This window comes from Gopherus evgoodei, chromosome 11, assembly GCF_007399415.2.
Source record: "Gopherus evgoodei ecotype Sinaloan lineage chromosome 11, rGopEvg1_v1.p, whole genome shotgun sequence".
Lineage (NCBI taxonomy): Eukaryota > Metazoa > Chordata > Testudines > Testudinidae > Gopherus > Gopherus evgoodei.
Window position 1 is genome coordinate 16799402 of NC_044332.1, and position 8585 is coordinate 16807986.

Here is an 8585-nt window from a genome sequence, read left to right on the forward strand (position 1 = left end):
TATGACCTAGTTACAGACAAACAGTTTCATCACGCCTGCAGGGCCCCCAGCCTGACTTCTGCTTGCTACCGCCCACCTCTTTAAGGCTCTGTGGCCTTGACTGGTAATCTCCCAGTTACAGTGGGAAGCCCAAGAGGTTAGTGAAGCAAGGAAATATAGTTAAGAAATTGCCTGCCAATGAGATCTATTCGTCTGTGGAATCATTTGCCCTGGAATGTGCTGGAAATCCCACCCATTCTGCATTTAACCCCTACTGGACGCTACACTTGAAGAGATGGAAAAATCCTGCACTGGCTGGGGAATGGGGTAGATTACCTTGTATTCCCCCTTCCCCCACCTACTACCACCCAAAACCTCTGGATTCTCTGGCCACGGCTGTGGAAGTTGAGAGGTAAGGTGAGGGGTTGGAGTAGAGACCCCAAAAGTACAGATTTCCATGTGGCCACATAGGCATAAAGCTCCCAGGTTTGCATGACTGACCCTTTTTACAGTGCAGAAAAGCGGTAGGCATCTTACAGAACAAACAGGTGGTATTTTACCCTCTAATATTAGATGGGACTTATGAGAAGTAATAGCAAACAACAGGAAGCGGATGAGATGGGGAAGACGGAGAATTATAGTAATGAGATCATGAAGTCATTCGTTTTAGGCATGTGCACATCTTGCTGGCTTCATTCTGAGGGATTATGAATTGTTTCAGTTGTGGGCATTGCAGAAGACTCTTGAAGGGATTTGAGTGGTAGACATGTAGAGGGTGGGCACAGTAGTTTGGGAAAAGATTCAAATCTGGTCCAAGTTTTTTCTAGAACACAAAACTTGCATTTTTGTAGGAGTAGGAGACCAAAGCAACCGCTAATGCCCATCCATGTAGGCTGAAACGATATCTGCGATATGCCCTGTTTCTCTGACGTCTTCAGCAGTTAGATGTAAACAAGAATAGTAAAACAGACTTTGTACCCAAAGGCGGTACATAATGGCAACTATAAAACCAGCAGGGACCAGATTATGACTTTAGTTACGTCAGTGTAAACCCTACTGACCGACCTAACAGGCTCAGAAGCCAGCCAAACAGATGCTTAAAGAGCTGGTTAAGAAAGTGAATTAACTTAATACAGGCAGTGGGATGCTCAAATCCCAGATTTGACCAGCTAGTAGTATAGTCCAGGTTAATCTAGGGAGTGGCATTGATGCTACAGAGTGCCACTCATTTGAAACATGGCTCTCTAAGCTGCTAGTTACGTGTATCTAGGGCCTGTTATAGGAGTCCATGGCCTATTCCCAAAGTGTATTAGAGAGCTGGGTTCATTTCAACCTGTGTAACCGTTCTTACGGATCTGCTCACTACAGCCACGCTAAAACCATTGCAAGAGAAACACAGGAAAATGTTTAAATCGGAATCGTCGTGCCACCTGGTTCATGACTGAGTGATAAATTAGCAGCCCTCTGCCGCAAGTGGGAGAGTCACACAAAGATTGAGTTCAACAGCCTACCTAGACAAACACCAATACTAGGAACGCTCCCAGCAGCTCCACCGTGCAGTGACAAGCAACTCACAATAAGAGGAGAACAAGAAATCAAATACACTTTATTGAGTCCAGGTAGTGTTAATGTCTAGACACTACAATGACCAGGCCTAGGGCCCCAGCTTCTGGAGTCATGTGATGAGCACAGAATCTTAAATTTCATTTAAAAACAATATCCCATTTGGTTATGATAAAAGCCTTGAAAACATGGCCCAAATGTGACTGATGCAGTAATAACTGCCTGAGTCTGCAGACAGCCTGAGACAACAGCTGAGAGGGGTGAACTTCCCCAGGTATCACAACAGGATGTTAACATCAAACCCTACTGCTGTAAGGTCCCCTCATCACCACCATCCAAGGAAGGAGGCTCTGTGTAGCAAGCCCAGCCACTCGCCCAGCTATACCTTGGCCACAGTGGTAAGCATTGGGAGCCCCTGCAGTCACTCATGCAGGGGAGAAGCAGTGACCCCTGCCACTCTCAACAGAAAGCTGGGGATGGGAGAAAGTGGGCCCCCTCCTACTGCCACATGAGGTGAGGGGTGGGCCTGTAGCAGAGCAGGCCAAGCACTCACAGCTCTCCTCTGTCCTCCATCAGATTTGGTGGTGCTCAGCTCTTCTGAAAACCCAGCCCAAGGTACCAAAACCCCTGCTGGGGCTCCCGCAGAAGACAGGAGGGTCAAACCCAGCAGCACCGGTTCCCCAAAGCCCAGCAGACTAGCCCAGGGGCCATTACCACTGAGGGTCTGGCTTCGCTGCAGAGGTAGCCTGATTAGCAGCCACATTGCAAAGCCCTACTTGAGTTACTGCATGCTCAGCGGTGCTGCAATCCCCTGCGTGTTGCTAGGACTTTGGGGGGACATCCCATGATTCTTAGCACCGCAGGAAACTGAGCTGCTGTAGGATTCCTGCCCAGTGAATTATGGGAGAACTTGTCTGTCCTTCTGGGCACATGGGGAATTATGGGAAGGCACTGGAGGTTTAGCCATATTGGAGGTTGAACCTGGGGTCTCACCGCAATATGTGTGGGTTACGCACCCAACGGTAGACAAAATTCTGGCTTTAGCCTGTAGCCCAGGGCAGATCAGCTAGCCCAGGTTGCAAGCACCACCATCAACCACACTCAAGTCAGAGGTTTTTGTGTGTAGACAACTCAGGTTAACTCTGCAGTGAAGACAAGCCCTGAGAAACCAGGAAACTCAAGGGCCATCACACTTTATATTGTCTACTGGGCAAATTGAAACCTGAGAAACCAGGAAACTCAAGGGCCATCACACTTTATATTGTCTACTGGGCAAATTGAAACCATGTGGCGAGTCTGAATGACTCACTCAAGGTAATATTGTCCAAAATCTGTGACTGCTTTCCAAGTGTGCATGCTGCAACCACAGCCAGTGATAGGCAATGGGCAGTAATCAGAGCAATGTTTGGAAAAACACTTTAGTAGCACAGAATACTATGAAAAGGAAGAGAATGACACTAGAGATTAGTGCCTCTTACAGTGTGCCTTCCAAGGACAAAAGAAAAGTTGCTATTTTAAAAATATAAAGCCATGCTATTTAAATTCATCCCCCCACATGCAGTGATTTTAACAGCCAGGGGGTTGATTTCAGAGAAGCATGTGGTCAGTCATTTACTTTGAGTAGAATTTTTTTGTTTTGTTCTTGTCCTGTATTTTGCCCAGATCTGCTCTAAGGTTTTAGGGAGTCATATGACCTCGACCTGGGAGGTGGTTTTGCTGGAGAGCTGCAAACTGGTTTTTCTAGAAGCTGACATCCTACTGGGTCTGTAGCCCTCAAGCTGCACAGGGACTGTAGGGAGTGTTGCAATGACATTGAAGCACTTATTCTTCCTTATGTTGAAGCTATTTCTTCCCTTCTGGAACGTTGTTTGGGACTGTCCGTTAGAGAGCAGCCAGTGGAGGCTGGAAATGGAAGACTAACAAGTACAAAGTTGGTTGGTCGCAGTTACACATATTGGGGTCCGAGAGGCAGGAACCGGGCCCATGTTTGCACTGGAGTAACTCCTCTGACCTCAGTGGCGAATCGGGCCTAGTTCACTCTGCTGACTTGCTATAAACAGCTGGTAGCCTTTGGTTTTCGGTGTGGTTTCTTTGTAAGCAGTTAACTCAGACCCACCTTGTTTAATGTTAGCGCTAACAAACTCCTCTGCTCTTAACACCCCATTCTTAAAGACAGGGAGACGTTCTCAGCTAGCATTTGAGTCAATAAAGCAGCAGAGCATTGACTTACCCAAGGAGGACTCAAGGACAAGGAAGGGTTTTTTGATGGTTTTGCAGAATGGAGACTAGGGGCACAAAAACTACACAGAAAAAAAGACGGTTACTCACCTTTGTAACTGTTGTTCTTCGAGATGTGTTGCTCATATCCATTCCAGTTAGGTGTACGCGCCGCGCGTGCACATTCGTCGGAAAACTTTTACCCTAGCAACTCAGTGGGCCGGCAGGTCGCCCCCTAGAGTGGCGCCACCATGGCGCTCCATATATACTCCTGCCGGCCCACCCGCTCCTCAGTTCCTTCTTGCCAGCTACTCCGACAGTGGGGAAGGAGGGCGGGTGTGGAATGGATATGAGCAACACATCTCGAAGAACAACAGTTACAAAGGTGAGTAACCGTCTTTTCTTCTTCAAGTGATTACTCATATCCATTCCAGTTAGGTGAATCCCAAGCCTTACAAAGGCGGTGGGGTCGGAGTGAAATGTGGCAGAATAAAACTGCTGAGCCAGAGGCTACAGCCTCTCTTGACTGCTGAACCAGGGCATACTGCGAAGCAAAGGTATGGACCGAGGACCAATGGAGCTTCGCGACAGATCTCGTGGGTAGAAACACGAGCCAGCAAGGCGGCAGATGAAGCCTGAGCCCTGGTAGAATGCACGTTGATGTGGCTTGGGGAAATATGAGCCAAATCATAACAAGTGGGGATGTCCGCCATCACCCCAGATGAGATCCTCTGAGAGGAGAACAAGCAAGCCCTCCCTTTGGCCCGCTACCGGGATAGAGCTGGGGCACCTTAGGAAATGGTTCTGTCAGCACAATATAATGCGAGCACTCCACAGATGTCCAAGGAGTGCAACGGTTGTGCCCATTGCGTTGAACTCTGGGTAACATGAAAAGCCAAAACCACCTTAGGGAGGAAAGCCGGGTGCGGTCATAACTGCACCTTGTCATTGTGAAACCTAGTGTACGGCGGAACCCCCGTAAGAGCTCTGATCTCAGAGACCCGTCTGGCCAAGACTAGGTTGAGGTCCCAGGTCGGGGCTGGGCGGCGCACCCGAGGGTGCAAGCGCTCCAAGCCCTTGAGGGACCTCGAACCCATAGAGCGTGAGAACACTGAACGTCCATCTCAGCCTGCTGGAAGGTAGAGATGGCTGCTGAGTGTATCCTCAGCGCTGATACCGCCAGGTCCTGCCGCTGAAGGCCAGAGGCAGGCCAAACAGAGGGGATCGAGACCTCAGCAGGAGCAAGATCGAGCGTATTGCAGCTGTAAAAGAAACGCTTCCACCTGGCCCGGTACGTCGACCAGGTGGAAGGCTGCCTGTCACCCCGACTCAGGTACGCAGCAGCCACCGTGAGGCGAAGAGGCTGCAGGTCCGAGTGACGAAGCCTGTCGTTGCCCTGAGTGATGAGGTCTGGGCTGACAGGCCGAGTAACGTGGTATGTCAGCGCTGCCTGGACCATTCTGGAGTGATCATGATGATGCACGCTCTGCCCCTGCGGAGTTTGAGCAGGACCTAATGAACCAGTGGGAACAGTGGGAAGGCATAATGCAGTTGGCCTTTCCACGGCATCAGGAATGCGTCCAAGATCGATTCCGAGGAGAGATCTTGGAAGGAGCAGAACACCTGGCATTTCCTGCTCTCGCGGTGAGCGAACAGGTCTGTGTGAGGAAACATCTCCACTTCCGGAAAGCGGGACGCCTCACATGGGGAAGAGTGATCACTCGTAAGGAAGGAAAGACCTGCTGAGGCAAAGAGTTAGGACGTTCCAAACGCCTGGGAGAAAGGACGTCGCCAGCTCCATCGAGTGGGCCATGCCAAAGACCCGGAAATGGATGGCCTCCTGACAAAAAAGGGAGGGGGGGAGGACTATGTCCCCCCTGAATACTTATGAAGCACCTGGTCGTTGTGTTGGCTGTAAACACCGAGATACAACGGCCTCGCAGCTGCCGCTGGAACCCCTGGCATGCCAGGCGGACTACTCTCAATTTTTGGGGCATTGAGGAGGAATGCCAGCTCCCTAGAAGACCAAAGGCCTTAAGCTCAGAGGTGACTATGAACACTCGAGCAGAGAGATGAGGCGTCCGCCGTCAGGGGCAGTGAGCCGGACTTGGAGAGGACGGAGGCGGAGCTTGGCGTGTTTGGTTACAAACTTGCGGGCAACCATGGACCCAGGAGACTGAGACAAGAACGAGCTGAGGTCGTTGGGAAAGCCTTCAGACCTCAGATGATTGTTGCCATCGCCTAAAATCTCAGTTGCGATAAGCAGGCTACGGCTAGGTAGGAGACCAGGATAGCCCCTAGGGAGCCCAACCTCTGCGTGGGGACCAGAGTGGATTGCTCTATAGTAAACAGCAGGCCTTGACCTGTGAATAAGACCGTGGCGATGCCCACGCGCTGAGTGGTTTGTGTCTCAGAGTCTCCTCGGATAAGCGAATCGTCCAGATACGGAAAAACGCATATCCGACATCAGCGACGGTAGGCGGCGACTATGGCCGTAAACCGGGAGTATTGACAGTCGGCTATAGAGCGGAGGCATCTCCCGTGCGGAGGGAAGATGGCATTGCGAAAGTACGCGTGCTTCATATCCAGGGCGGCATAGTAGCCCCCAGGAGGCAAGGATGGAATAATGGTTCCCAGGGATACCATGCAGAACTCCAACCTTATCCTAACCCGGTTGAGTCCGTGCAGGACCAAGAAGGTCTGAGACCTGTGTTCGAGTGGGGGACTAGGGCATAACGGGGGTAAAACCCCTTACCCCTTTCGTCCGCTGAAGTGGGACAGGGCTGGAGCAAATTAAAGGCGGTACCTATGCTCCATCGTGCGCAGGACCCAGCGATCTGAAAGTAACTGGGGCCATGCCAGGAGAAAGCGGGATCGGGATCCCGTCCTGCGACTGGTACACCGCCCTCAGGTGAACCTTGGAAGGTCCGTCTTTGGTCCCAGTGGTAATTGCGAGGGACCTTGACTTTGGCTCTTTAGGGGTCCTGACGTTCGTCTGCGACCACCTTGGCCCTGCCGTTTGCCAGAGTTCTGCCTCTGGCTAGGCACAGAGTATGGTGGCTGGGGCCAGAAAGGCCTGCGTTTTGTCGCTGGCGTATGCATGCTGAGACGCATTAGGACCCTATTGCCCACCAGACTTCGCAGTCTGGGGCTGTCTCTGCCGCGAAGATGCCTTTACCAACAAAGGGTAAATCCTGAATGGCATACCGCAGCTCCGGCCGGAGGTTTAAAACCTGAAGCCATGAAATGCACCTCACGGCGACACTCAAGGCCAGAGTGCCGGCCGCAGAGTCTGCTGCGTCCAACGAGGCCTGGAGGGACGCTCTGGGAACCTTCTTTCCCCCGTCCTCCAAGACGGCAGCGAACTCCAGGTGGAAGTTTTGAGGGAGAAACTCCTTCACTCAGGTGCTATAATTATCGCAGCTAAGCAAGGCTTGTTGCTTTGCTACCCCGAGCTGCAGGGCCCTTGCAGAGTACACCTGGCGGCCAAGCCTGTTCATTCGCCAAGCCTCTTTCTGCTTCGGGGCTGGCGCCCGCTGGCCATCATATCAGGATCGTGGTCCTGAGCATAAAATCTGCGCATATGGGATGACACGGATGCGTGTCCGGACGGCCATGGAGGTACTAAAAGAAGGCACAGGCAGAGTCTCTGACTCACTCGGACCTTGCCCAACTCGGCACCGGGGACCGGCATCGGGAGGCGTATCGGTACCTGGAACGAGATCCAGACCCGCAACCAGAACGGTGTCGGGAGGTCGACCGAGATCTCGAGGCTCGGAGAAGGGCTACAGGAGTCAAGGTACCTGCCCCGGTGCCAGAGGTCGGAACGGTGCCGATAGCGGGTCGGCGAACGGGATACCGACCGGTGCAGCGAGTGTGACCAGTACCGAGGAAAACAGCACCGGGACTGCCAGTGGTGTCCGGCGTGCCGACAGGACTTGGAGTGTCTGCGGGACCGTGATCATGAACGGTGCCGCTCTGCTGTGCTGACAGGGGACAGTCCCCTGAAGAGACTGTATTACCCGTACCGGTGGTGCCCGGGACAGGCAGCACTGACTCTGTCATGGCACTGAGAGCCCTCGCCGTTGGTAACATCTCCGGCGTGAAGGGAACAGCAGGCTCAACCACAGTGCGTACTGGGGAGCTGTCAGGCACCGGATTCGACGGCCCTCGTGGGACCGGGATCCACGGTACCGAGGTCATCAGAGCTTCGGTAGGTGTCGGTGCCGGGCGAACCGAGTTAGATAAGCTGTCTGGCTGCGGTGCCGTCAGCACTGAAGCAGCGGGAGTAATACGCTCAACCACGGCGCGTGCCGGGGAGCCGTCGGGCACCGGATTCGATAGCCCTTGTGGGACTGGAATCGACGGTGCCGATGTTGTCGGTGCCTCAGAGGCGTCGGTGCCGGGCAATCCGACTTAGACTAGCCCTCTGGCTGCGGTGCCGTTGGCATGGAAGCAGCCGGAGCATTAGCTCGACCACGGCGCGTGCCGGGGAGCCGTCAGGCACCGGATTCTACGGCCCTTGCGGGACCGGGGATCGATGGTGCCGACGTCATCGGTGCCGCAGCAGGTGTCGGTGCCGGGCGATCCGACGTAGACGAGCTCTCTGGCTGCGGTGCCGTTGGCACGGAAGCAGCAGGAGCAGTAGCTCAACCACGGCGCGTGCCGGGGAGCCGTCAGGCACCGGATTCTACGGCCCTTGTGGGACCGGGATCGACGGTGCCGACGTCATCGGTGCCGTAGCAGGTGTCGGCGCCGGGCGATCCGACTTAGACGAGCTCTCTGGCTGCGGTGCCGCTGGCACGGAAGCAGCAGGAGCAGTAGCT